This window comes from Pongo pygmaeus, chromosome 14, assembly GCF_028885625.2.
Source record: "Pongo pygmaeus isolate AG05252 chromosome 14, NHGRI_mPonPyg2-v2.0_pri, whole genome shotgun sequence".
Classification (NCBI taxonomy): Eukaryota; Metazoa; Chordata; class Mammalia; order Primates; family Hominidae; genus Pongo; species Pongo pygmaeus.
The window spans coordinates 120,389,566-120,416,854 of NC_072387.2; the positions used below are offsets into that span (position 1 = coordinate 120,389,566).

Consider the following 27,289-nt stretch of genomic DNA (forward strand, 5'->3'; position numbering starts at 1 on the left):
CTTAGGAGGTCCAGCAAAGCCAGTTCCCTTCAACATTAGAACAAGTCACTCTTCCTTCTACGGAGCACTGCCTGGGAAGTGACTGCCACTGCCATGTTGTGTGACAGAGGACAGTCTTTAAAGAGGGGTTTCATTCATTGTGGACAGATACTGTATGAAGGCACATGGGGGATTTGCTGATGGGGAGGATGGCAGGGGAGGTGTCCCACAATCTCAGTACTTATTCATCCTGTCTGTGTCTCTCTCTCCACTCCCTGCCCCACTCCTCATGTTGCAAAGTTAAATGAGAACGTGACACATTTTTCCTGTGATTTTCATTTTACATTTTCAGATGTGGTCATTATATTCAACTGGATATAACATTTTGTTTCTAATTGAAAACTTTTTCCCCAAAAGTTTTTGTGCTTTTGAAGCAAATGCAAAAGTCCATTTCTGGCTGGGCGCAGTGGCTCATGCCTGTAATCCCAACACTTTAGAAGGCCAAGGAGGGCGGGTAACTTGAGGTCAGGAGTTCGAGACCAGCCTGGCCAATATGACGAAACTCCGTCTCTGCTAAAAATACAAAAATACAAAAATTAGCCAGGTTTGGTGGCGCATGCCTGTAATCCCAGCTACTCGGAAGTTTGAGGCACAAGAATTGCTTGAACTCAGGAGGCGGAGGTTGCAGTGAGCCAAGATCGCACCACAGCACTTTAGTCTGGGCAATGGAGCAAGATTCTGTCTCAAAATAAAAGTCCATTTCTAATTCCATTTGAAGGATATGGAATAAAATACATAAAAACTAACGAGTCAAAAGAAGGAAAAGATTTTAGTGAAAATCAATGTACTCTTCTCTCCCTTCTATTGTTTGTAATAGACTTAATCTTTAAAGCAGTTCTGGATTTACAAAAAAACAAAACTTATTCAGAGAGTACCCATATCCCCTCCCGCTACCTCTCACCCCTAGTTCCTCTGATTATTAACATCTTGTATTAGTGTGCTGCATTTGCTACAACTGATACCAGTGTTGACCTTCCATTATTCTTTTAAATGTGAATCTGACTGGGGATTTGTGTGACTGAATCTCACAGATTGAGAACGATTTTTAACAACCAGCCCATGCTTGTAAAAACATGTGGAAGTTGCTCTGACTCTGAAATAAGAGGGACAAGATGGTTCCCATGCAGGCTTGCATTGGAAATGGGGGAGCATGCACAGTCCAACTCCATGCCCCGTGTTTTTCTTGAGTAGCCCTCTGGGTCGAATCACTCCAGACTTCAGCTGAGGCAGGGGCATTGTTTTATACTCAAGAAAGCTCCAAGAGTGGTAGAATCTGGCCAGCAAGAAGTTCTGTGAAATGGGGCTCTTGTCTTTTCTGGAGAACATGCCTTCATGGCCCTTTGATCATGAGACATCCCACCACACCCTCCTTTAACATTGCTAATGATGGGGACTGACCACCCCGTCATTAAACCCCATGGCAGTCTAAGATTAAGCCATTCAGAATCTTACTAGAAATGACTAAGCGGACCCTTTTTTCTTGTGAGGAGAGAATTAAAGGCGGTTTCCAATCCCTAATGATAAAACCAGCATCAAATTGTAGAGAATTGCGCAACCTACTCATCTGACAAAGGGCTAATATCCAGAATCTACAATGAACTCCAACAAATTTACAAGAAAAAAACAAACAACCCCATCAAAAAGTGGGCGAAGGACATGAACAGACACTTCTCAAAAGAAGACATTTATGCAGCCAAAAAACACATGAAAAAATGCTCACCATCACTGGCCATCAGAGAAATGCAAATCAAAACCACAATGAGATACCATCTCACACCAGTTAGAATGGCAATCATTAAAAAGTCAGGAAACAACAGGTGCTGGAGAGGATGTGGAGAAATAGGAACACTTTTACACTGTTGGTGGGACTGTAAACTAATTCAACCCTTGTGGAAGTCAGTGTGGCGATTCCTCAGGGATCTAGAACTAGAAATTCCATTCGACCCAGCCATCCCATTACTGGGTATATACCCAAAGGACTATAAATCATGCTGCTATAAAGACACATGCACACGTATGTTTATTGCGGCATTATTCACAATAGCAAAGACTTGGAACCAACCCAAATGTCCAACAATGATAGACTGGATTAAGAAAATGTGGCACATATACACCATGGAATACTATGCAGCCATAAAAAATGATGAGTTCACGTCCTTTGTAGGGACATGGATGAAATTGGAAATCATCATTCTCAGTAAACTATCGCAAGAACAAAAAACCAAACACCGCATATTCTCACTCATAGGTGGGAATTGAACAATGAGAACACATGGACACAGGAAGGGGAACATCACACTCTGGGGACTGTTGTGGGGTGGGGGGAGGGGGGAGGGATAGCATTGGGAGATATACCTAATGCTAGATGACGAGTTGGTGGGTGCAGCGCACCAGCATGGCACATGTATACATATGTAACTTACCTGCACATTGCGCACATGTACCATAAAACCTAAAGTTTAATAATAATAAATAATAATAAAAGAAGGAAAAAAAAAAAAAAACAAATAGCAAATTTTTGTCTCCTTTCATTTTTTGAACTGTTGAACATGTCAGATGGTATGCATAGAGAGATTTCAGAGAAGAGGTCTAGTCAATGTGCAAATGTTTTGTGGTTTTATTTTGAGTTTGAAGCCAGAACACTGAATTCCACAAGGCTTGAGCCTCGCTCTCCCTCCTGAGCACCCAGGCTTCACGGACATGACTAATAGGAGTTTATTCACAGCCTACTACCATCCTTGGTCATAACGTTGCTCAAGGCCCGAGCAGGCCTGCCAAGACCACAGTGTAGCCCTGTTAATATCACATGACAGTCGGAGAGTTTTTGGAAAACCTCCTCTGGCCGACTGTTTATCCGCCCCCATTGATATTTGTCTGAAGATAAGTTATACAGTCTGTTTACTTACAAATGCGTCAGAACAGTCTTGGACTTCTGCATGGAGGTTCTGCCAAATACAACTCTAACAGGGAAGTGGTCTGGGCAGCCCCGGAACCAAAGAACCCCTCAGAGCATCACAAGCCATCACTCTGGGTCCCTGTCATTTAAATAGGGATTCAGGCTTCAGGTTGTCAATATTTATAGGCTTGATTGGAGGGAAATAAGCCATATGAGCATTTTTTAAATGAATTTTTATTTCTCATTTCCACTTGGTGATGGATGCACATTTTTCCATTAATAAACATTTGAACTTTTTTCCGTTTTTAAGAACATTGTAGGTGGCATATTTCACAATCTTGGCAAGGCAGACGTTTTTGTAGTAAATCGAAACTGGAGGCCAGAAGTACCGGCTCTGAACTGAACTGCCACTTGCAAATCAATGTAGCAGAAGGAATAATGCATCATGTGGACCATGCAGAAAGCGATCTGAGACGGGCGTGTCAGCCGCATGTGGATGAATAGTCCTTTGTGGGCCGGAAAGAGAGGGAGTGGGTGGGTATGGGGGCAGGAGAAAGAATCGGCTCTGTGTTTGGGGGCTGTGAGAGGACACTCAGAAGAAGGCTTTTACACCATATTTTATATTCACAAGTTTATTGATGTTATTTTGAGTCCAACAGAAAGATTCACAAACGTTAAACTTTAGCAACCCCCTAATGATTGGAAAAGATGGGCAAATCCTTGCTTTAAGAGCAGCTGTATCATATGGAGAAGAAGTCATCTCTGCTGGGAAAACTCGCAAACAGATGCAGGCTAAAGTGAAAGATCAACTCTCCACACCATTACATTTTGAAGGGCTTTGAAGTTATTTTTAGAAAAGCTCAAAAATCGAAATCAAAAATCAGATTTTTTTCTTTTTTTTTTTTTTCCTACTGCTTCCTTTTCCTTTTTCTTCTTCTCTTGTCACTGCTCCTTTTTGGTTGTTTCTATTGCTATTTTTACATGTCCCTTTAGGTGGGGGGAAGATACGGTGTGAAATATATTCAAGTGCAACTTTTTGAAAATAATAAAATGCATGTTTATTATGAGGAAAACTCAACTGCCTATAGAAATGACAATAGTAAATGTAAATAAGCAAAAGATCAGAGATATAAATGTAGAGCCATCATTTCCTTTAGCAATCAAATAGTGAGCTGGGTGCAGTGGCTCACACCTGTAATTCCAACACTTTGGGAGGCCAAGGTGGGTGGATCAGTTGAGGTCAGGAGTTCGAGACCAGCCCGGCCAACATGGCAAAACCCTGACTCTACTAAAAACACAAATGGTGTTTTTAGTGGTTTTTAGTGTTTCATTTTTAGTTTAGTGGTTTTAGATTTTAGTGGTGGCAAATGCCTATAATCACAGCTGCTTGGGAGGCTGAAGCAGGAGAATCGCTTGAACCCAGGAGGCGGAGGTTGCAGTGAGCCGAGACCGTGTCACTGCCCTCCAGTCTAGATGACAGAGTGAGATGCTGTCAAAAAAAAAAAAAGAAAGAAAGAAAAAGAAAGAAAGAAAGAACCAAATAACAAAAAGCACAGTCAGCATTATAAGAGCATACCAAAGGCAGGATGGAGTGGGAGGTCATCTAGTCCATCAACCAAATCAATTTAGGTTGACTTTTTTTAACAATTTTTTTTAACCAAGTCAAAAAAAGTATTTTTAGCCTTACTTATATATAACTGTATCTTTTTTGGCTCACTTAGACCATTTTATCAAAGGAGATCAACCACAAATTCCTGCCGGTTTTTAGTTGTAAGAAGCTTTTTTTACTGGCAGGAAAACTGGAGAATGTGTAAGTGGTTAAGCAGCCAGGCCACTCTGTGCCCAGTATTCTGGTAACTATTGTGAAGGATGTTTAAGAAGCAGGTCAAAGGAATGAAAGGGCATTGGAGAGAAAGGTGAAGAAAATTTATTGAACACCTATCACATTTTTCCCTCACTAGCTATTTAACTCACACACATCCGCACAGGAGCCCAAGATTAAACCACTTGTCTAGATCACCAAGGACAGCGAAGATAAAATCTTGTTCCTCCCGTAAGCCCTCAGAGCCTATGATGTCAGACACCTCTTTGAGAGATAACATTCACAAAACAACCAGAGAACCTTGACAGCCATCATATATTAGTGACATATTCATGCTGGCATGTGGGGCATAAGTGAGCTCCCGTATTGACTTGGTCTGAGAGTGAAGAAGTCTAGCTTTACCCATAATGGGCTTTAAAGCAGCTCTTTGAGTTTGGTTGGCCCCAGACCTAAAGTCTTGCATCTCTGAACCACTTTACCTATTTTCTTTCCCACAGAGGACAAAAATAAATGTGTGGAACTGAGCCTAGGTCCTGTGAAACCTTTTATTCTCTATATGCATAGCATTCCCTTGGTGACACAATCCAGTTTTGTGAAATATATGAAAATATTGGAACTTTTCAAAAATTGTCTAAATTTGGGGGGATGTGCCATGAAAATGTTTAAAATGCAAATTCCCACACAATTCATCAATTGATTTTAATCTGATTATGCCTGCCCTGCATGATCTTCCTGGCAGGAATATGATAGGCCACCTGCTTCTTTTAGGGGAAAACATTCTGTTTTGAGGGTAAGAGAAGGCAGGATTTGAGTGAGGTTTGCTTTGGTCATGGCTTCTGAAGCTTGATAATTGCAGAAGTTCCATCAGTAAGATGCTCAATTAAAATTCTTGATGAATTGAGTAATCTCCACAAGGCCAAGAGAATCTAATGTTCTTGAATTTGTTCCATATTCACAATAGATCTAGTAACCATGTGTAGTAATCAGACAAATTCTCCAAAACATGCAGCCAGCTGGATTCCTGAACTTTAACAAAGTTTTTATGCCGACTGCTTCTGCAACCTCACTAACTAGCCAGCCTAGATAGGAAACTCCCTTCTTAATTCATTCATAAAGTAGCTTTTGATATATAGACCCAATCTCTTATAAACCTTTTGGAGATCAGTTTGCATATGTGATAAAAGTGAAAAAGTTGGTCTTCAGACACCTACTACAAAAAAAAAGTGAAAAAGTTCTTAAGCAGATGAGAAATTTAAATAAGACTTTAGATATTTTCTGAACATTAATTCACCTCATGACTTTTGAAACTTTGATCAGACGGAAATGTTCATTCCTTCTCCCTGAAAGAGTTGATGGTTAGATTTCATAACACAGAAGCTAGTAAAGCAAATGAAGTAGAAAAGTAGCCTCCCATAGGTATTCAAACATGTATTCAAAATTAAGACAGCAGAAAGTCTAAATGTTTAAAATATGCTTCACTAACTTCTGATTCCTTGAATCTATCCCCATTTGTTAATGTTTATATAGAGAACAAAAAAAACAGAAAATTACTATGATGACTATTAATTACATCATTTTCCAAAAGGGGGAAAAATATTGTAATCAATGAAACCTGAATATACTTTTATAATTGATAAGATTAAAGAAAACGTTGTAATTCCACTTCAGTAAATAAAAGACTTATTCAGAAGATAAAGCATTTATAATGATGGGCCTAGATTTCTGCTTCCTATAGAGATTTCATGCCCACGTACACATATTCTGGTTACACAGGAAGGCTCATGAGTTGACTACTTTGGCCAGCCTTCTATTTTTTAAGTATTGGCAGAGAAATACTTAAGAAAAAAAACATTTCGTAAATAAACTTATAATTAAGAGAATGAAGAAGATGATGTAGCTCTTGGGGCTTCCATTGCCTCCTAACAGAAAACATCTGCTGGACTTCCGGAATTTTCCTAAGACCTTGAGAACACACCCACGCATTTCCAACTTTTTTCCTAACCAGTGAGTTGGCTTCAGCAGTTTTCAGTTTTCTAGCTGACTGTCCCATCCAAACAGTTGTTCAGCTTTGCCCTTTATTATAAAATCATTCCCATTTGTTTATTGCATAGATAAGTGTTGGTTACCTTCTGTTAATTGGGATGTGGGGAGGAGGACCAGAGAACAAGCTCATAGGTAGAAACTTTGTCAAAACTAAAACCTATTTTGTAGATGACGCTTGGTTCTTTGTATTGTTGGCATTGCCTTTGCTCAAGGGAATCAACCCAACTCATTTTAGTACCATCTGTATCTTTCAAAATGAATAAGAGTAGTTAAAACAATATGAAGTATGGCATGTGTCAAACTCCACGAAGGTGTTTTCCATATAAACTTGAGAAAACCTAATTAAGTGGGTTTTGAAGAGACAATGGAGCTTTGTTTATATGTTTGCCTACCCAGGGGAACTAAAACAAGCAAAACTTATTTTTAAAAAGCTTCTTCAAAGTTCTCATTTTGTTTTAGAAGAACTTTCAGTTCTGTTACTTTCTAAGTAGCTTGGTATCATGAGAAACTGATATGCTCAGCACAGTCAACTCAAGCTAATTTAACCAGCTTACATCCACCTATATGTTTAAGGGTTCTCTTGGTTGTCTTGAAAACCAAATCTCTGTGAATCAGTTACTGTCTTAGTCCACTTGGGCTGTTATAACAAAAATACCTTAGGCTGGATCATTTATAAACAACAGAAATTTATTTCTCACTGTTCTAGAGGCTGGGAACTCCAAGATCAAAGCACTAGTAGATTTGGTGTCTGATAAGAGCCTGGATTCATAGATGGTGCCCTGCTGCTGTGTCCTCACACAGCAGAAGGGACAGATGCTCCCTCCTTTGTAAGGGCACTAATCCCACTCATGAGGACATCACTCTCATGACCTAATTACTTCCCAAAGGCACCACCTCTCAATACCAGCAGATTGGGAATTAGATTTCAGCCTATGAATTTTGGAGGGACACATTCAGTCCGTAACATTTCACCCCTAACCTCCCAAAATTTATATCCTTCTCACATGCAAAATACATTCATTCCATTCTAATAGCCCCCAAAAGTCTTAACTCTTTCCAAAATCGACTTAAAAAGTCTAAAGTCCACAGTCTCATCTAAATATCATCTAAATCAGATCCAAGTGAGAGTCCAGGTATGATTGATCCTGAGGCACATTTCTCTCCCAGTATAAGCCTATGAAATCCAATAAATTCTGTGCTTCCAAAATACAATGGTGGGACAGGCATAAGACAGACATTTCGATTCCAAAAAGGGGAAACAGGAAAGAAGAAAGGAGTAAGTGATGCCAGGTGAGTCCAAAACCCAACAGGGCAAAGAACATTCGATTTTAAGTCTTGAGAGTCATCTCTGACTCCATATCCCGCCTTCCGGACACACTGGGGTGGGGATTGGTTCCTCGAGTCTCGGGGCAGCCCCGCCCCCCATGGCTTCACTGGGCACAGCCTTCATTGCAGCTCTCCAGGCTGGAGTTACACACTGGTCACTCCACCGTTCTGGGTGCTGGGGGCAGCCCCACTCCCACACCTCCCCACCTCGAAGAAACCTACACTGCCGTGAACAGAATATTATTCATGGTGTTCTGATAGACTGAGGCTTTTTCTACAGCTCTCTTCTTCTTATGAGCCCTCACCATAAGAAGTGAGGAGCCCCACTCCCACAACATTGCCCTCGTGGGGCCTCTCTGTGTTGGCCCTGCTCCTGGGTCAGGTCTGTGCCTGGTCATAGAGGTTCTCCAGGGCATCCCTTGGAAGCTGGGTGGAGGTGGCCACATTCTCACAGCTCTTGCACTCTGTGTGGCTGCAGAGTTGGCACCACGTGGAGGTCACCAAGGCTTCCTGCCTGTGTCCTCCAGAGAGACCATCTGAGCTGCACCTGGACCCACTGGAGCCATAGCTGGGGCAGCCGAGGAGCACTGCACCCAATTGCAGGGAGCAGAGACTTGAAATTGTTCTGGCCCCAGGGTCCTGGCATTCTGGGCCTAAGATGGGTGGGGCAGCCCCAAAGATTGCCTCCGGAGGTCCTTCCTCAGTTGTCTTGATTAGCAGCATCTGGCTTCCCTCTACCATACTCATCTCTTTATCAAATGTTTTCTTGGCTACAATCTTGATGTTCTCTCCTGAACATGTTTTCTACTCTTCTACTACCTGGCCAGTCTAAGAATTTTCTAAATCGTTCAGTTCTGCTTTCTGTGTCTTGATAAATTCCATCTTTAATTTGTTTCTCTCTGTTTACACTTTACTATAAGCAGTCAAGAAAAGACATGCCACACCCTCACTTTGCTTAGATATCTCTTCTGCCAAATATCCTATTTTATGTCTCAGAAGTCTACCTTCCACAAAACACAAGTAGATGAGCATGATTCAGCCAAATTATTTGCTGCTTTGTGACAAGGCTGGCCTTCCCTTCAGTTTCAATAACATGCTTCTCATTTCTGTCTGAGACCTCATCAGAATGGCCTTTCCTGTCCACATTTCTACCAATATTCTGATCATGACCACTTAGGGAATCTCTAAGATGGTTGAGGCCTTCTCTACAGCCCCCCTCTTCTTATGAGCCCTTGTCAGAATCACCCTTAAGGTTCTGTTCATGGCCATGTAGGTTTTTTTCCAGCATGCACCTCCAAATTCTTTCAGACCCTACCCATTACCCAGTTCTAAAGCTAATTTTACATTTTTAAGTATTTGTTACCCCAGCACCCCACTTTTAATACCAATTTCTGTCTCAGTCCATTCATAGTCCATGCCATAACAAAAATACCTTAAGAGCAGGTGATTTATGTACAGCAGAATGTTATTGCTCATAGTTCTGCAGGCTGGGAAGTTGAAGAGCAAGTGACCAGCAGATGTGGTGTCTGGTAAGGGCTCTCTGCTTCATAGACGGTGCCTTGCTGCTATGTCTTCACATGACAGAAGGGACAACAGGCTCCCTTGGGCCTCTTTGAGAGATGCACTAATTCCACTCACCAGGTCTGTACCCCCAGGACCTACTCACCTTCCAGAGTCCCCACCTCTTAATGCCAACACACTGGGGATCAGATTTCCACTCATGAATTTTGGAGGGACACAGACATTCAGACCATAGCAGTTACTGCTCAAAACAAAGGAGTAAAAGCTAGCAAATAATATACGTATGAGGTATTTCGATTTATTTTAGTCATGCTCATTGCCTTTTTAAGGTAAACTTTCTGGGTCAGTTGAGCTGTTTAGATGCAGACTCATATTTGAAGGTTCTGCTACTCCTCTACAATACCAGACTTATAAAAATCAATATATTCCAATCATTCATATACTCAGCAAACATGCTGACACCTACTGTGTGAAGGATTCTGTGATATGGGCAGGGGGTGCAGACTTGTATCAGGCAGCTACTCTCTCAGAATTCACTGCCTGGCAGGGGGAGGCCAGGAGGCTGTCCCCAGCCAAGACACAAGGCATGACTTGTGCTAGGCCAACAGGGAGGTGCTGGGAGTGTAATACAACAAGGAGGAGCCGCCACGGCTCACCGGAGGGTCCCCATATGGACCCACCATTGCCGAGTGTGTGTAAGAAGAAGAGCAGGACCAAGGAGGTGGGTCTGAGAAACAGTACTGATTAAGAAGGAGTCCAGGAAGGAACCCCTGAAAAGAAAATGAAGACGAAGTGGACAGAGAGACAGGAAAGGAGCCACAGACAGGTCTCCCAGAGAAAGAGGAGGTTAGGAGGAGGGAGTGGTCCACGGGACCTAGTACCTCTGGGAGACAAGGGTAGAATCCACACCATTTTTAAAATGAGTTGGGGCCGGGCACGGTGGCTCATGCCTGTAATGCCAGCACTTTGGGAGGCTGAAGCAGGTGGATCACTTGTGCTCAGGAGCTCAAGACCAGCCTAAGTAAGCAACATAATCCAAAAAAAATTAGCCAGGCATGATGGTACATGCCTGTAGTCTCAGCTACTCAGAAAGTTGAGAAGTGAGAATCACTTGAGCCTAGGAGGTTGAGGCTGCAGTGAGTTGTGATCATGCCACTGCATTCCAGCCTGGGTGACAGACTGAGACACTGCCTCAAAATTAAATAAATAAATAAATAAATAAATAAATAAATAAATAAAATTAAAACACGTTCGGAAGAGAGGAAGAAGAGGGTGGTACCTGGAGGGAGATCTGGGCTACAGAGAAACGTTTTAGAAAATCCATGTAAAATCCAAATGCAGCAGATTATTTCAGAGGTCACCAGGGTGAATTATGGCTGGGAAATGGACCAACACAAAATAGATGCTGGTGGATATTGTGGAGGTTCGGGAAGGCTAGGACTCATGATGTCTTCGACAAGGCTGTATGGAAGCCTGGGTTGAGTCTGTGTCCCAGGAAACGCCCACTAGTGGGTCCCAGTGTGGGACCCACCCCCGGCCCCCACCCCAGGAGCATGAGAGCAGGGTTCCCCCTCCCTGCCCCTTCTGGCTTTCTGCTCCACTCCCAGACCCGTCTTCTCCATCACCTGACGTTTTCCTAGAAGGGCATAGAACTTACACCAGGAAGAGACCTCCAAGTTAGACGGGGAGAAGCTGGAGGACATGAATGGCCCCACAGTCAGGGCCCATTCATCTGATCTCAGCTCTGTGGAGGTGAACGTGGTTGAGTTGCCCTTTTTATGAAGAGGTGGTAGCTGCAGGTATGAACAACTTACACATTGAACAATTTATATACTATTTGAAGTCACCTCACTTTTTCCCTTGGTTTTTGGTTTCTGGGGTCTTCTAAGAGGGGAGAGTGACTCGTGTCTTTCCCACTAGCAGGTGGCCTTTGTTTTAATGCTGCTCAATGGATTCTAAGAGAGCATCCCAGGAACCTGCTGGTATCAGCCCAGCACATTTTTGGGGTCTCTGGGAATGAGCTTGGGAAGGTGAGTGAAGAACAACTGAAAACAATGAAGCGCATTTGTGGCTGGAGGTCATTTTCTGATGAATCACAATGAGGGAAGCTATGGCTGCTCTTGCAGTGATCAAGTGTCTGCCGCCTGGATTCTTTCCTGGCATGTCAGATCTGCAGCTTCCAAGAAAGTGCTACTGTCTTGCACGACAAAGTAATATTTGGCTCAAAGAAATCACTGCCAAACTGAGCACTGCCAAAATGACAGCATTCACCATAATTCCCAAATGTAAACCAGATAGTAAATTGTCGTTCATAACCAGCGGACTGTCAGAAATCAGAGAAATGTGGGTGTGGCCTGCAGAAGCTGATCTGCTGCCCCTACGGACACTGATGGCTTCCTTCATCAATGCAGGTTGGGGTGAAGTGGGTGAGGTGTAGGCCCCAAGCAGTCCCAGGCTGAGAGCCCTGCACAGGACTGGAAATGCTCATCAGGGTTCGCAGGCTGTCTGGTCTTAAGGAAGTGACAGCATAAGCAGGAGCATGTCAGTAAATTCACAGCAATACCCTGCATGGAATTCTGTTTGCAGATGGACACCTCTCACTCTTGCATGACCGGCTCCAATAGAAGCAAAACTCAGGTCCATCCTAGAGCACATCCCAGGAGAAGTTTCTCTATGGGGGATGAGCTTCAAAAGTAATTGTAATTTGATTAGAAATTTCGATGTGAGTACCTGGTTTTTTTAGTGGGACTCTTTTTTTTTTTTTCTTGGTAATTTATACATTAGCCGAGACGCTTTTCCTACTACACTGCCAGAAGTTAACTTCTAATAGAGTTCATACATTTTGTTCTCTCTCATGTTTTTTTTCCGTTACCTATTCTTCACACCTTCTAAATTTAAGAAGTATGTATGTATACATCTGTGCATGTGTGTATATGCCTCCTTGGCAGCAGTCCTAATTCCTTTGGTGATTACTAAACACTTGAGGACTGGTAAACTGTGAGGAATTGAATCTTGCTGGCTGAAAGGGAGAGGACCGGAATCTGCCTTGTTCCCCCTATGCCTTCAGGGTCCCGGCAGGGTCTCCTGCTCCTGGGGCTCATCCTGCAAGAGGTGGCTGGTATCCAAGCAGCCTATCCCGATCGCCTCCTCGGGGAAGAGGGCAGGGCAGTTAGGAGGCAATGCTTCTCCATGGTGCTGGGAATCTGTGTGGTATAAACCCAGTGGGATGGAGGAGATAATTTCAAATAATTGATATTTACTTGCATTGACCATGAAACCAACCCTTCACGAGCACCCTCTCTGGCCCAGGGCAGCACTGCGCCCCTCGGGTGGGAAAGCCGGTGTGGGAGGGTCCAACCCTGCAGGAAGGGGCTTGGAGAAGCTCCCGCCTGGGACACTGAAGAAGTGAGCGAGGAGGAATGATGCCTCAGTTCACTTCACCAGGAGAAACGTGGAAAGGCCAGCGTAGCGAGGAGGGCGTCACATTGTTGTGGGGATGTCAGCAGACACAGCGAGGGACCATGGATACGGGGCTCCAGCCACCAGAGTGCAGGGTAGAGAGGAGCTGCACCTAGAAAGCTGTGGCACACGCAGCACCAGGAGGCCTCGGCATCACACCCACCGACCGGAGTTTCACTCTGCAGGGAGCAGAGGGGCCTTCATGTTTTTACATTAGAAAGGGGTCGGAGAGCACATTGGATTTCAGAATTTGAATGAAGGCAGCTAAGAGAGGAGATGCATGAGGGTGCAGCAGGGTGGGGTGCACAGAGGCAGTTCCAGAGTTAATGCAAGCAAGCAAGGAGGAAGTCCAGATCCAGGAAGGAGGTGCTGGGAATGCAGAGGAAATGGCAGACTCCGGAGATGCTTGGCGGAAAGCCCAATGGAATCAGTGCCCTCCCAGTGCAGTGTGAGGACGGGGGTCAGCAGTGTCTCCCCCATTTCAGGTTCTGAAGCCCGGCTTATGGGCCTTGCAATTCACTGAGTTAAGGAGCAGAGAAGGAAGGTGGGGGTTGTTTCTGTTTTTTGGAGTTTTGCTGGGAGCAAGGTTGGAGGAAATGGGGTAAGAAGTTCAACTTGAAGCCTGCTGAGTTTAAAGTATCTCTAGACCCTCTAGACAGAGGCGTCCAGGAGGGAGGTAGGAGCCGTCCGCCTCTGAGCGTTCACTGAAGCCGTTTGGTGTGAATGAAGTGTCCCACCTCATGAGTTCGGAGGGGAAGAGAGCAGCAGAACTCCAATGTTGAGCAGAACAGGAATCAGGAAGGGGCCAGAGGTGTGAGGAGAAATCCAGGCAGGTCCGTGGCCACCAGAGGAGCCCATTCCAGGAGGGAGGGGGGCAGCCGTGCCGGGGCCACAAGGGTCCCCAGGGTGGGGAGGGGCCCTCACAGCTGGGGATAGTGGCATTGCAGGCCCTTGAAGAAGAGTGTCAGGCCAGAAACCAGCTCGCCATGGTTCGAGGTGTGAATGGGGGACAGGAAGTGGCTTTGGAATATGTCCAGGTTCTTTTTGAAGAGAGAAAAATTTCCTCCATCACCATGCTTCCCGAAAAGAGAATGAACGCACACTCTGGGATGTGAGGGCAGGAGAGGTGGCTTCACCGTGGGCTGGCCGTCCCCAAGTCCTGCCCCTTCTCCTGCTCCTGTCTTATGTGAGAGGTGTTGCCACTGCAGTGTATCCGAAGTTCCAGACATGCAGAGCCGCCCTCTGGCCATCGCCGGGGTCGTGGGTCCTTTAGGAGTGAGGAAGCGGGATGCGTTGGTGTGGAAGGCCTTTCACATGGCCGGGCGTGGACACAGAGAGAAACCTCCAGACATCCTTGCGGCATTGCTCCTGCCTGGCTGAACAGCACATTCACAGTGAGACAAACCCAGGTCGTAATGAGAGCAGAAGACCACAACAGCCACATGACACGCGCACACACACACACGCACACATGCACACATACACACACGCACATATACACATGCACACACACACGCACACATATACACACGCACACATACACACACATACACACATGGACATGTGCACACGTTTACACACATGCAGATATACACATGCACACACACGTACACACATGCACACATATACACACGGACACATACACATAACACATATACACATGCACATGCACACACGCACACATGTACACACACATGCACATACACACATGCACACACATACACACACGCACACATACACGCACATATACACATGCATGCACACACATACATGCACACATATACACACATTCTTGCACAAAAATCTCACAAGAACATCACGGGTGAAGCTTTCTAGGAATAATCTTACTAATATTACGAGGCTGACCACCCAGGCTGTGACGGGTAAATCGCAGTATGGATATTCCAACCCCAAAGAAAGCAAGAATGTACCGTGATCAGCGCAGACCCACCCCAGGTCTCTAGTTTCCCTCTCCCAGTAATGCTCCTTGTTCCTAATGAACCGCGTGCATCTTTGGTGTCTGCGCTGCTGCCGCTACACCTTTGTGAACACCAAATGCGCAGGAAGCATATCGGGAGCAGCACGGCTGCACTCAGTTGTTGCCTTCTATTTCGTGGATGAAAACTGCTATTGATTTATCTTTTAACAAGTGCTGTTGGGAAGAACCAGTGTTCTGGAGGCTGTTTTCGCCCATGTCATGACAACAGGGCGCCAGCTGAGTCACTTCTCTGGAATGGACGTTAGTGTCACTTGGTTTCCTCTCACCCAGGACCCCGGGCTTCATGTCTGGACAAATGAGCCATGCATTATCTTTCCACCAGACTGAAGAAAGATCAGTTTCTTGTGGTTTGTTGTTCTTTTTTTAATTGCGGATGTGTGTTCAGCATTCGCCCAAATAATCATTCCAAACCGGGGAGTCTTGGGGGAGTGCAGGATGTCCAGATAGCACCAGCCCTTTGTTAACTGGAGAGACGACAGACAATAACCCCGGCGTGGTGAAACCCGGCCCACACGTCCCGCCCGCCCCAGGGCCAGTGCTAGGGCCATCAAGTGGCCCTGGTAGCCAGTGGCTCCAGGACCAGCATCAGACACTCGGTGTTACTATGGACAGTAGCTTTGTACAAGTTCCTAGCGAGGTGATTTCCAAAATATTAGATACCTTTAAAGACAGAGATGAGGAAGTCTGAATTGGGATCTGGCTTTTACTGTCTGCCATTTAACCTTCCTCACACCAAGCTTCAAGGCAACAGGGAGCATGAGACATCCGTGAGCAAGAAGCCGGGCTGCTCAGCCACTCACGGGCCACGTCCCCTGTCCCGTCGCAGGGCTTGCAGTTATCACACTCAAAGTTAGCCCAGGTTTTTCTCTAGGCGTTGCTGCCAAGCTTATAATTCCACACGTTCACAGTCAAATGTATGTTTAGATACCTTAAGTTGCTGCTGACATCCTGAGGGTATCTTCTGGCTGTAAACAAACATAATTCTGATCACTGTGAGACTCATTCTGTTCTTGGACAGCCCCTTGGGGTTCAGTGACATGGACTCCAAGTTCACCATCTGATGTGTGGGCTTCTGCCACTGGTGCTGTCATCTGGCACCTCCCTAAAACCTTCCCATTCGTACATGAACCCCAGCACCTGTTCTCTTTCTCCCCTATCTTTCCTTTTCTTCTCGATGTCAAATTCGAAGCCACTTTCATACCCTTTGGTTTCCTTCACGACAAAATATGTTACAGATGTTACTGTTACTGTTATATCAGCTTGGTTTGTTCAGAAATCAAAACAGTGACATCTTTCTTCCACCTGGTGGAAAGATCATCAGAACTGATTTAACAGTAACATCAGTTCTTTCCTAGAAAACCCAGCTAGGTGGTTTCAGTGAATATTTCCATTTCCCAAATAAAGAAACTGAGGCTCAGGGAAGGGCAGTGACTTGCCTGTGGTCATAGAAGTGGCAGAGCTGGGATTCAACCCCGGTAGCACTTCAAATCTGGTACTCTTCCTTCTTGACTGCACGGGGCTCCAAATCACGTGAATCCGTGTTTAACTGATCAGCGTTAAATCACTTCGGTTTGTTCACAAACCAAATGGCCACCATTCTGCCCTTTTCTCCTCTCAGCTGTCTTCTTCTCAATGCTCTTAAGCCCTTACTCACGGCCTGTGGGGTTACTGCAGGGACTTCTACCACTGTCTCCCATGTCCCATCTCAGCTCCTATCTGTGGTCAGCACCCAGGCCTCCCTACAGGTCTTCTCAGCCAAAACAGCCTTCTCCCGAGGAACCTGTGCCTCCGCGAGGTGGCCTCCTGATTTCCCACAACTCCCCTGGAACACAAAGCTCGTCTTCTCCAAGGTCCAGCTAAACCCTGCTTCAGAATATGCTTAATCAGCCAACCTTTTTAGCATGCAGAACTCCACAGCTGTTTAGAAAATCTTCCTAATGCAGCCTGTTTTCAACAACGAATCTGTTCAGAGAAGCTAGAGAAAGCATAGGTTATATCTAAATATTTCCCTGGAGTGTGTTAATATTTCAGAATATTAGCCTGCAGCTCCAAGGGCCTCCTCTGCATACCCTTTGACCGGCATTGCTAAAAAGTAACAGAAATGGCTTGTTTGGGTTTCCCCTTCTTTTTCTACCCATCACTCTCTAGCAGGGAGGGGGATTAATCAGCCGTGAAATGGCTACATTTGAGCAGGGTAGGGTTAAAGCAGAGAAGCCATGTTCTTAAATCACCTCTGCAGGACTGTGGCTGGCTTGGTTTTGTATGGATTTCCATGAACCCCAGGCATACGTTGTTTATTTTTGTAGACAATTTGTCCATCTGCTTTTGGCTTAACTCAGGAAGATCAGTGGAAAAGATATATTCAGAGTCTAAGGTCGTGTCTGTTCCTCAAGGGAAGTCTGTGTGTGGATGACAATGCCCTATGGAACTCTTTTGAAAAGCCCCATATGAATCTTCTCTTTTATATACCAGCCGAATGGCCCAAACCTCTCTGTGCCTCAGTTTCCTCACCCATAAAATGGGTACAATGACAGTACCTACCTCGTAGAGGTTTGTGAGGACTACATAGGCTGACTGTTGGAAAGTGCTCCGAACAGTGAACAATCTAGAGTAAAAATGTCAGCTGCTGTTCTAGCTTAGTCCCAACCAGGGCTCAAAGCTAATAACCTGAAACACTCTCTCATGGACCCTCTGCAATGGGCTGGGCCTAACAGGTCCGCCAATACACAAATTTGGAACACTTCCCTTTAAGCAAGTCAAAGGGCAGGGAATTGTCCAATGAATCAGTGATTGAGTTTGTTCTACCACCCTGTAGAAAGGAAAATGGAATTTGATGTGCTCTTTCGACATCTTTGGAACTCTGCAGTCAAGACTTTCCCCATGGGAGGTGAGCTCCCCGTGACAAATGAGGGAGCTGCCCTCTCTCCCACCGAGATGAGTCATTGTAACCCAAAACAATCTCAAAATCTTTGACATCACTGCTGCTTGCAAATCTGTGCCTCCAGCCAAGGGCCGGTGGATGCTACTGCCTGCCACCTCGTGTTCACCACCGGAACTGCACGTCACTCCGAATCTGCTGACCTCATACCCTGGCATAGAAACAGTAAAAAGACCAAACAAAAACGTGTCTTTTTTGGACCTAAGGTTGAAATCTGATTTTAAAACAGAGACATTCAGTAAGCATTAAACATCTTCCTTTTATAGCTTGCTCACAGACCTACATTGACAAACTCATCCCTTCACTCCATAACCTTTACGCTCCTGAGTCACGGTAGTTGCCCTGAATTGCTTACGCAGGTCTGGCTTATCACTGACAGTTGTCTTCAAAACACTTGGTTCAAATGTTACCAGAACTAAATCCGGAGGAGGGAGTCCTGGCATTCCCGAGCCCTTGCCTCATTTTCTAGCGCGATCCCAGCAGATGGTCTGATTTATCTCATCAGATGCGGAGCGTGGGCCTCACTGACCCAGCCCTCCTTTCCACAAGTCTGGTGGTCTCCTTTTTAATGACTCCACTTGAGACGCCTGGAAAACATTCTCCCTGATAATGCAGGTGATCAAACCAGATCATCTGGTGGAACGAACAATCAGAAATTCCACTGGGTGGGCACAGGGCTTGGAGAAGAGTTGAGATTGTGGATGATGTTTTACTGTACATGAAGGTGACTGAAGGAATTGAATGGAGGGTGGGGGGGGACCAAAGGAGAGGGTGAAGTCCTCCACAGCATGACCCACTGATGCTCGGTGTCAGAAATTGGGAAGTCATTATAATGGTCAGAAACGTGGTCTAAAAATAGAAGATTCCATGTGGGAAGAATATGAATTTTGGAGCCAGGCAGAGGGGGTAAATAGCCATGCTATAACGCATGTGTTTAACAGACAGCACATGGAGTGTGCTCTGTGTGTCAAATCCTGCAAGAGATGCTGGGGACAGAGTGTGAATGAGGCATGGTCCCTACCTCCAAGGGCCTCACGGTCCCACGTGAAATGTGGGTACAGAGATGTAACATGGCAGCGCCCTGCAGTGTGCCATGGGAAGGAGCCCCGGCCGCCTCCTCCAGTTGTGAGGAGGGGAAGATGCCCCCAGAGAGCCCGTGCTTGAGTCACATCCTCTAGTGACCCTGAGAGCCGCAGGCAGTGAGGGCTGCGTGTGCCATGGCCCTGAGGTTCCAGAGAAACCGGCCCAACCGCTAGGCACTCAGACTGGAGAGTGCAGCGCACTGTGCCAGCGTGGGAAGGGGTGTGCCAGGGCAGCAGGGGACAAAAAAACCCCAATGGCCATGGCGGAGTGGGGTGCGGTGGCTCGCAGAGCCTGCAGAGCTGACACAGTGGCTCGGGGGCAAGGCAGACAGGGCTCTCAGAGGCCCCCCCACCTTTGCTTCACAAATGAGACATGAGCCAGCAGTGCTCGGCGGTGGCGAGCAGCCGGGACTGTGACGTGGGACCCTCAGCGTGTGGGACCCTCGGGGCTTGGGAAATGGGTATTGCTGCATGCAGAGCACCACTGGGTCCAGGTGCTGTGGGTGAGAGGCTCATCTCTCTGGGCTGCCCCCTCACCTGTCTAAGTGAGAATTAGACACACTCCGTGGCTCCCAAACCTGCCTGTGAATCTGAAGTGCTCAGGGGCCTTGCTGAAAACATCAGCTCCTGACCGGGCAGGGGCTCATGCCTGTAACCCCAGCACTTTGGGAGGCTGAGGCAGGAGGATGACTTGAGCCCGGGAGTTTGAGGCTGCAGTGAGCTATGACTGTGCCACTGCAGTCCAGCCAGGCAACAGCAAAACCCTGACTCAAAAAATATGTATTACATATATGTAAATTCCCTGTCCTTTTGTGGGTCATCAGATGATGCTGGGGCGTTCACACTCATGTGTGACACATGCCTCTCTCAAACCTCGTTAAGATGTCAGCACATGACCCATCTCACATGAAAAAATTAAAAAGAAAAAAACAAGGAAAAAGAAAAATACATATATAAATTCTTCCCAGGCTCCTTCCCTTGACTCCCAAACTGCTAGACCAGAAAATTCACAAGGTCTGAGACTCCCCGTAGTTGGTACTTTGGCGGCCAGCCCAGGCCAGTCCTGGGACAGGGACCACTTCAGAACGATCACCCAGAACCCTGTGAAAATGCAGGGCAGGAGAGGGCCCAAGCGCCCTGCCTGATTGCTAATGAGCCCCCAGGTGACTCTCACGCTGCTGACCCCCCGATCTCTCAGACACCCCAGATGCTCTCTGAGGTCCCTTCGAAGTCCAACATTTTATGAAGCCTTTGGGAAAATAAGCAGTTACCAATGGCAAAGAGCAGAGATGTAAATGTGAAAAGTGATATTATATTGGTGTAATTTCAAATGGCTATCACTGTCTGTAATCTATAAGACTCTTGCTAGGGAATGAGGCTTGTGTTTGCGTATTAAGGAAGACAAAGGTTGTTTTTATATCATAATGTATGAGAAGGAAATATTCTTTTATCCAAAATAAAATGAATCCATACTCTAAGTAAGAACTTTGGAGCCGTATTTCTCTTTAGTTTCTGTATGGTAGAATTTTTTTTGTTAATTATCTTTTTCCCCTGTCTTTCTGTAGCAGCAACACTCTGGGTGAATCTCAAATGCATTGTACTAAGTGAAAGGAGCCAGGCTCAAGACTCCACACTGTGTGGTTCTATTTCTGTGAGTGTCTAGAAAAGGCAAACTACATGGAGGGAGAAACATGAGGGTTGGACTGAGGTTTGGAGAAGGGAGCATTTGATAACGAAGGGGCAACACCCAGAATGTTGGGTGATACGGAGCTTTTGTCTCTTGCTGATAGTGGTGGTTACACAGCTCTGTTATTTGTTGTGTCTGTTAATGACACACCAGATAACACACCAAAAAAGTGAATTTTATTGTATGTAAATTTTTAAAAGATAAAATTTTTTTAAAGGAGTAAGAAAATGAAGTCAAAATAAAATAACAGTTAACTAGGCAGTAGCCAAAGGAGAAGGAGGACAATGGTGGTTATCAAGCATTTTGTAACAACAGAAAAGGTGGAGTTCTATTTAAAGCATGTCCTATTCAGGAACATTTCAAATAAAGAAAAGAGGGGAAAAAAGCTGTGCATCACAGCCAGTTCAAACCCCCTCCCCATGCCCACTGCCCCACCTTTGGCTCATAACCTTTTTCTTAGTTGGCCAGTGTGGTGTTTGTTTGTTTTATCATAGCGGAACCAACTCAATATAATGCTAACTTCAAGAATGGTTTTCTCTCATATATATAGACTGCTTTTCAGTCTAAATGCAAAATAGATATAACTCTTGGTCCTGTCCCTGGGCTATGCCACAGATCCTGAGCGGTCACCCTAGAAGACAGGCGGCCTGCTTGCTCAACTCACCGGGCGCCCGCCTTTGGAAGGCCACCCACACGCCTTTCCTCTCTGCTTCCACCTGGGGCGGACTCTGCAGGGCTGTTAGCTGCTTACTACCTGCAGAGGCCCCATGGGGTAATGACAGTCACATGGCACAATGGGAACACACCATCTCGGCCATGAGTCATGCCATGCTCTTGGGTGTGAAGATGACCTAAGAATACCAGGCAAATACTGGCACGTGCAGTTGGCACATGAAAATTAGTACCCTGCGAGTGAGGTCATAAGTATAGACAATTAGCTCTTCTAATTGCCACTCATCGTGTGATCCTGGTAGCTCAGTAGTTGCCGCCTATGCTAATTGTCACTCTCTAACCATGTAAGTGGAGGCCCCCACCATAGCATCCGTAACCTCTTCATGACATCCAGGCTGCGTGAGGGTGATGCTCTGAGCATTGACACATTGCATGTCGGTGGTGCTAAATTAGAAAGAGCGTTTCATACCCATTCGAGGCCTGACAGCCAAAGCTCTCTGCACATTGCCTGCGGCTCCAGAATCTGCTTCCTCCTGGCCCCTTCCTCAGGTGCAGTCTGGGCTCTCAGGGCCCTGAACTCATCCACAATCAGACTCCAAGTCTTCTTAGAGGACAAGCAGGCTTAGGAAATCACGTCAGTCTATTACACAATGATTCACATTTAGGCAAATGAAATGTATTTATTGCTAAAAGCACAGAGGTAATAAAAGGCTTTCCCAGAAAATCAACTTTTCCAACACATGCCAGGCAAAATCATATCCAGACTATAAAAAGTTTGGGCTAAAAGCCATTGAGCACAACCACCCATGTGCTGCCTATTTTTAGAATAAGGAGCAGGGGTTTTCAGACACTGATACTATGGGTAGGGAAGAGGAGATCATCCACTTTTTCTCTGCTTTAAAATGTACACCTACCCCAGTCAAATCATTTCAGATAAAACTATATAACAGCATCTTAGAATTATAGGTGGTCCCTTCTGGGATTTGAAAATTTGTCTATGGAGATAAAGCATGACAGAAACCAGTGGCTTCCCAGACTTCGCCTTCACTCCTGAATCTGATTCGGTCCTGACCCACTTTCAGTTCTGCTGCCCTGTGTTCCAGACAGTTCTCGAAATTTCTGTCAGTATCACCATCAGACAGAGCAGATTCCATACAAGGAAAGCTAGGTCTTGGTTTCTTCAGATTATTTCCCTGGCAGACTTTTTTTTTTTTTTTTTGAGACAAGAGTCTCACTCTGTTGCCAGGCTGGAGTGCAGTGGCACGATCTCAGCTCATTGCAAGCTCCGCCCCGCCTCCTGGGTTCATGCCATTCTCCTGCCTCAACCTCCCGAGTAGCTGGGGCTACAGGCGCCCACCACCATGCCTGGCTCATTTTTGTATTTTTAGTAGAGACAAGGTTTCACCATGTCGGCCAGTGATCCGCCTGCCTCAGCCTCCCAAATGCTGGGATTACAGGCGTGAGCCATCCTGCCCAGCCCCTGGCAGACATTTTTAAAAATCATTCAGCTAGATGGTTTCTTCCAAATGTCACTTTAAAGGTGTAGACTCTCCTTCCTTTTCGAACTGTTCTCTATCGCATAAGCTCACTTGCAGGAATACCTGGAAGGGACATGATCTCCGTCGCCGGGCAACATGCCTGTGATGTCACGGCTTGTCTTCTTCATCTTTGCCTTTACTCAGCTCCTCTTTTGTTTGTTTGTTTTTAGGTCAAGATTATTGAGGCATAATTGACGTACAAGTCATTGAATATTGACAAATGTATACAGCCATAGAACCACCAGAATCATGCTATGGAGCAGGTCCGTTACCCCAGAAACTTTCCTTGTACTCTCTCAGTTAGTCCCTCCCCTCCACCTCCAGCCCTGGCAGCCACTCATCTGTTTTCTGTCTTTAGTTTCGCCTTTTCTAGAATGTCATAAAAATAGCATCAGACAGTAAGTAGCATTTGTGTCTGGCTTCCTTCACATAGCAGAATGCCTTTGAGATTCAGCCTTAACTGCCACACACATCCGGCACTTGGTTCATTTTTATTGCTGAATAGCAATCCCGGGAGTGAGCTAATTTAATAAAATCAGGATGAACATTCTCATACAGGTCTTGGTGTGGACATAGGCCTTCATTTCTCTCAGGTGTATACCTAGGAGTGGGATTGTTGGGTCCTGTGAACTTTAGAAGAAACTGCCAAACTGTCTTCCGAAGAGGCTGCACCCTTTTGCATTCCTGCCGGCAGCCCATGGAATTCGAGTGCCATCCTTCCCAGCTCTTGGCGTGGCCACCTTTTTCTGTGTATATTCACCATTTGAGTCCATCACAGTTATATCTCTCTGTGGATTTAATTTGCTTTTTCCTAATGACCACTGAAGTTTAGCATCTTTTCATGTGTACAACTTCTTTGGTGAAGTGTCTGCTCAAATCTTTTGCCAAATTTTGCAATTGGGTTGTTCATTTCTTTAGTATTGAGTTTTGAGGGTTCTTTATATGTTCCAGAAGAAGTTGTTTATCAGATATGTGTTTTGCAAATATGTCTCCCAGTCTGTCCCCTGCCTTTTTATTTATAACAGTATCTTTTGACAATCAAAGTTTTTTAATCTAGCCAACTTTTTCTTTTATAGGTTGTAATCTTTGTGTCTTATCTAAGAAACCTTTGCCTAATCCAAAGTCACAAAGATTTTCCCCTGTGTTTTCTTCTAGAAGCGATACAGCTTTAGCTCTTACATTTAGGTCCATTTTGAGTAAATGTCTGTATATCAAGTGACATAAAGGTGAAGGTGTGTTTCTTTACATGTAGATGTTATTTACTTTGTGTTGACACTAGTGCTACAGTCTGCATCAAATAATTTTGGAGGGCAGAAATTCCAAGGGTCCATATAATTCTACCTCATATAACTGAAATTCTTAATAAAGAATAGTACCCAGGGGTGGGACAAATGTTTTATATGCTAAATAGGGAGATAGAGATAGAAGGTGTCCAACTTAACCTCAGCTCTGTGTTGCATGGAATAGGCTGCTGATAGTTATCTGTGTAATATACTGTACAAATACTAGCCTTTACATTATTGTTACCTTGGAACATGCTACTAATTTCATCTTGCCAGGGTAGTCTAAAAATTGCTCAAAAATGCTAACTGACCATCCTTAAGAACAACGAATATTTCTAAATTTTGGCTGGTGGAATTATTTTTCTAGAGCCTAAAAAGTAGTCCTTTCCGCCTTTTGGGACATTTTACATATTTGAAATGTGTGGCAAAGAGCTCACAGAAATTAACTAGGACTTAGGTTGGAATCCCCGGAGGATCACCAGGAATTGCAGCCTTGGACAGGCCTTGAAGCTCTGGAACACACTGCGGAAGGGAGGGAGGGTCCGCCCTGGGGAATGGAGAGGATATGGGCGTCTGCTGGGCGCCAGTGCCCATAAAAGGTGAGACAGGAAGAGTCCGCTTAGGAAGGAGAAGGGATTTCCTACTATTCAGATTTCGGCTGGTAAGTCATGAAAAGCTCATTCTTATTCTACCAGTAAAATACTGTACTGTAGATTAAAAATCCTGATGTGTAGTGAAGCAAGTTTTATCCTAGGCAACACTGTTTTTATACTTCTCTGATAAATGAAACTCTTTCTACTCCCTTACCCAGGGAATATTTTAAGGTTAATGAACAATGAATGAAAACCACAGGCTTGTGTGATGTGGGGCCCTGATGAGTCATCCATCTGTCCACCTTTGTTTAAGTCTGAAGCTGTAGGGCTACACTGCGTGTGCCCGTATCTGATCATCTTTTGCCTCTTGTCTCAGAAGTGAAATTCCCCAATTGATGAATGCGGGAGTGTCGGGACCCTGAGCGCATTCTCTCCACAGTTGTGGTATTTGAGTAATGTGGGTTCAAGTCTGGATTTGTTGTCTCTGCCTTTTCAGACTGCAGCTTCCAAAACCAGCCCGGATGGCCCATGTGCTCTCCAGCCATGACTTCAGAGAGGGAAAACAACGGGCAACCCCCCCGCCCCGTCCTCACGATAGTCAAAATGGATTCTGTCTTGTAGATATCACTGAAGTATAAGGCCAAGACTGATTGAATTAGAAATAATATTTAACCCACATAAATACTCTATGTTCCTCTGCATGACCCAGTAAGCCAGACCTTTCTACTGAACTCCAACTCCATGCTTAAGAGGTTTTTCTTATTGAAAGTCACCTATCTCTTCCCTCAGGAATGCCAGGATGGGGGTTATGGTGGTCTCTCGCAGTGGTTCTCAAACTGTTATATACCAAGGAGTCTCCTAGGGATCAGTTCAAATGCAGATTCGGGAGTTCTGGGGCCAGGCCTGAGACTCTGCATTTATAGCAAGCCCCCGGGTGACGCTGACACAGACCTCCCTTGGAGCGATAAGGGCCTGGTGGAGTCAGCCAGCTCCCCAGAGCTGAGTGCACCCCGGCCAGCCCTGACACTGGTCCCGTCTGAGCCCCCGTCCTCTCTCCTCTCCACTGGAGTTCGTGTCACTGCGTGCAGTTGCCGTGGGGACAAAATGAGAGAAACCACGTTTAAAACTTGTAACAACGCATCATCTCAAAAGATACAGACAGTTGAACGATACTGTTCGTTATCCTGTTTCTTAAGAACTAGCACCTCTACATGGTCTGGTGGTGGGAGCAGGACGGGGGACAGGGGGCGTGACATTACCACTCCTGTCCACAGCATCTGCTGGCTTCTGAGAAGTACTTTGTGGAAATACTTCTCTCAAGGATGTTGGAGGAATATTAGGAGCTTTAGAAATTTAGGAGCTTTTGAGATTATGCAAAGACATTTAAACTAGACTCTTTTCACTTTCTGGGAGTAATTTTTATTTTTAATGTCACTTATCACAAAAGGAAAGAAAGAGATGAAAATAACTTTTCCTGTCGGGACTTTTTGACTGAGGATGGAAGTTGATAAGGACGATGATTAGCACAAAGGAAAACCCTTGGCATGTACCTGGTCCTCCCAGCTGCTCTTTATAGATGCACCACACTTCCTTAGTGGGCAGGAAATCCTGGGGAAAAGCTCCATCCTGATGACCAAAGCGTGGCCTCCTCGGGCCATGCTATAAATGTCCATTTAATCCCAGCAACGCAGGCTTTCCATTGTGCACAGCGGAGAGGGTTCCATCTGGGAGGACTAAGGTCTAACTCACATTCTGCTCAGGCTCTTCCTGGCCCTCTCTCAGCGGGGAAGCTGGATGGAATTCTGTGAAATGTTCCATCTCATCAGAAGCTCAGGATGGACTGTTTAGAAGTGATGCCATCTTGACACTCACTAGAATGGCTATAGCCCAAAAAATGGAAAGTCACAAGTATTGGTGAGGATACAGAGGAATAGGAACCTTTGTGCATTGCTGGTGGGAATGTAAAAGGGTGCAGTTAGTGTGGAAAAAGAAATTTAGCAATACCTCAGATATGTGATACTCGTGCACACATATTTATAGCAGCACTATTTAGCAATTCCACTCATAGGAACACACCCAAAAGAATTCAGAACAGAGACTCAAGTAGTCACTCACACACACATATTCACAGCAGTGCTATCCACAGTAGCCAAAAGGTAGAGACACCCCAGATGTCCATGAACAAATGAATGAACCCATTGTGGTCTATCAGTACAGTGGAATGTTATTCAGCCATCAGTGAATGAGGTAATGAACCCCAAAAACATGATCACTGAAAGAAGCCAGACACAAAAGGTCACACATCGTATGACTGATTCTATTTATCGGTAAATCCGTAGAGACAGAAAGCAGAGTGGTGGTTGCCAGGGGCTGGGAGGAAAGGGAATGGGG

The 27,289-nt window shown here is 45.3% G+C and overlaps 1 protein-coding gene and 1 non-coding gene across 2 annotated transcripts in view; both read left to right on the plus strand.

Moving 5' to 3' along the window:
• The window catches only part of COL4A2 (collagen type IV alpha 2 chain), a 206,245-nt gene that overhangs the window by 89,720 nt on the left and 89,236 nt on the right, over positions 1-27,289 (plus strand). The window lies entirely within an intron of this gene.
• On the plus strand, positions 19,930-20,032 carry LOC129012020 (small nucleolar RNA U13). The gene has a single exon (XR_008493528.1). It is a non-coding gene; the product is annotated as a small nucleolar RNA U13 (small nucleolar RNA).